The sequence below is a fragment of the Micropterus dolomieu genome, linkage group LG11, assembly GCF_021292245.1.
Source record: "Micropterus dolomieu isolate WLL.071019.BEF.003 ecotype Adirondacks linkage group LG11, ASM2129224v1, whole genome shotgun sequence".
Taxonomy (NCBI): Eukaryota; Metazoa; Chordata; class Actinopteri; order Centrarchiformes; family Centrarchidae; genus Micropterus; species Micropterus dolomieu.
Window position 1 is genome coordinate 30,817,319 of NC_060160.1, and position 2,963 is coordinate 30,820,281.

Sequence of the window (2,963 nt, forward strand, 5' to 3'; positions counted from 1 at the left end):
ACATAGCCTGTTGATAAAGATAGATTGATCATATCTAGTATAGAGGTGCTGACTAAGGGTAAAACATCTTTAAGCAGCCTAGTCGGGATGGGGTCTAAGAGGCAGGTTGATGGTTTAGATGAAGAAATTACTGAAGTTAGTTGGTAAAGATTGAGGGAAGCAAAACAGTCTAAACATGTATCTGGTTCTACAGCTGTTTCTAAGGTTCCTGAGTTAAGAGATAAGTTGGTGCCAGTTGAGGGCAGGTCTTGGTGAATTTTGTCTCTAATAGCTAGAATTTTATCATTAAAGAAGCTCATGAAATCGTAACTACTGAGAGCTATGGGAATACTTGGCTCAATAGAGCTGTGACTCTCTGTCAGCCTGGCTACAGTGCTGAAAAGAAACCTGGGGTTGTTCCTATTTTCCTCTATTAATGACGAGTAGTACGCTGCTCTGGCATTACGGAGGGCCTTCCTATAAGTTTTAAGACTATCTTGCCAAATTAAACGATAATTTTCCAGTTTGATGGAATGTCAATTCCTCTCAAGGTTCCGCGATATTTGCTTTAATTTGCAAGTTTCAGTGTTATACCATGGAGCTAACCGTCATTGTTTTATTCAAAACATTTATATCAACAATAAGGCAAAGGAAAGGGGCACAAAATTCGATCAAAAGCTCTCCTAAAAAGGTGGGTTTTAAGGCCACTATACTTGTTTATGTAACTTGTCCATGGAGTTAATAGCACCCCCCATCCCCACCTCCACCCCTGTGTTTGCAACCCCATGAAGCATTCCTCCCTCTCACTGACATTACTACCACATGACTTGAAAACAGACGCAGTCATAAAGGCATTTATTAGGGAGGCCTTAGTGCTTGCTTTAATGTGAAGATTGCACCTGCTAGCCTAATATGATCCCTCCTCTGCTTTGTGGGAGAGGGCTCCTGGTGTTTTAACACCTTCTGGGAGTCCCAGGTGCATACTCCAGCACATAGGCCAATTTTATCTCTCTGTGTTATTTTTCTCTTTCATTTGAAGACAGCAGAGAACAGCAAGAAAGTGGTTCCATATACGCTGACCCTGCGTCAGAACGAGACAATTTCTTCTCAGTTGTCACATAGTTGTATTTTTTGTTCTTTTACTGCAAGTTGGTACAATTCAATGTTGTTTTAAGTACCATTCTTAAGACCAAGTATCACTCTAAATCCAAGTTTATAGAGGCTGAAACTTTCCCATAAAACAACAAAATCAAAGTAACTATAACTCTATAATAGGTTATACCTATATAATAAGTATGAAATGGGACAGAGCCAGAAACATACAGATTATTTTGCTCTTCTTACAACCTGAATGATGTTAGGTTAGAGCTAAAAATGTAAAGTTTGACTTGATTGTGAAATGACAGCGAAGCTTGTGCTGTGTTTAAATTGGAGTTCATGTTCAGGGCGGTTGAAAAATCCTTAGCACATGACATAAAAGAATCATAAAAGAGTTTTTTTGATACAAGACTACATTTCTTTAAGATGGTGGGTTAGGCTCACAAAAACATTAAGTATCATGCTGTCTCCCATGACTATGTATGTCAAATATGCCAACGTGAACACAGGCCAGAATGGATATGTATTTCCTCCTGTATGATTTGGGTGTTCCCCGTGGTCTCCTTCCAGTAGGATGTGACTGCATACCTCCACCTCCCGGTGTCCAAACCCCTTATCTAGCTCCTTTAATGCAAGAGATAAGCAGCTGTAGTCCAAGCTTGTCCCAAATGTTCAAACTTCTCTCTCTGTCCGTGAGGGTGAGACGAGACACCCTGCAAAAGCTCATGTTGGTTGTTTGAAACTGTGATCTCCTGCCCAAAGCTTATACAGATGAGAGTGGGTAAATTTATCTACTTTGCCTTCTGGGCAGTCTGTTCACATGAGAGTGACTGCATGGCATGTTAATGGCAGGGCATCAATGCTCATTTTGCCATAAAAGTGTTTTGTGGGTATAATAATGGTGTACATGAATGTTGTTGATTAATAGGCAGTGGAGCCAAAGGAGCATACGGAAGGAGTACAAGTACAAGTTTAATAATAACTATCATAGTGGAAACTACAAGCTCACAGCTGTGGTTTAAGGACTGCATTTACTTACACCTGTTGGGTAAACAGTGATAAACAAAGCTGTTACAATTTTGTCTGCCTCATAGATTACATGAAAAGCTTTCACAGTGTACATTATCCATAACTTCAGCAGTGGCCATCTGGGATAATTAAGTTTCACCATTCATCATGGACAGTGCACTTTTATGTGGTGCAGACAGACAAACTGGAGTGCACTTCAGCTTACATAACATTAAAGACACAATTAGTAAATTTGTATTTGTAAGATTTTATTGAACTTTAATATTTGTAACCCACAGAAAACATTCCACAAATGTGTACTATAAATATTTCACTATCTACAAATATGTATTTTTACATTTCTGATGTGTAAAATCATATCCACAATTAAAGCTGCAAGCAGCGTTGGGCGGGCCCTCGCACTTGTAGCGCGTCCGCGTGTGAGCCGGGCGAGTTGCATATTCTCGAGCTCTGCCGGTGCGGCTGTGAATTTGCAACGCGGTTCCGACGCCGCATGAAGGTGTTATATGTCACTTCCTGTGTCCCCTATGTGGAGCTACATAGCACTTGCCGCTATGAATATAAATCGGTATTGACGTGTAGATGTCTGCGGGGTGGGAGAGTTATCAAGCACGTAAAGTTTGTTTCAGATGTGAACATGTACACTGAACAATAATGTACCCAAACAATAAAATAAATTCCTTTTATATTTCCCTGCCTTGTTGTTTATGTGTACATACAGAGGAAGAATGTGAGAACAGCACACATTTCATCGTTACTGTGTGTTAGAGCATGGGAGAACAGTGGATACTTTTAATACAGCCCACACCCCTAATACTGTGTAACTATAACAAGTAGAGAACAGAAGAAAAAGATGT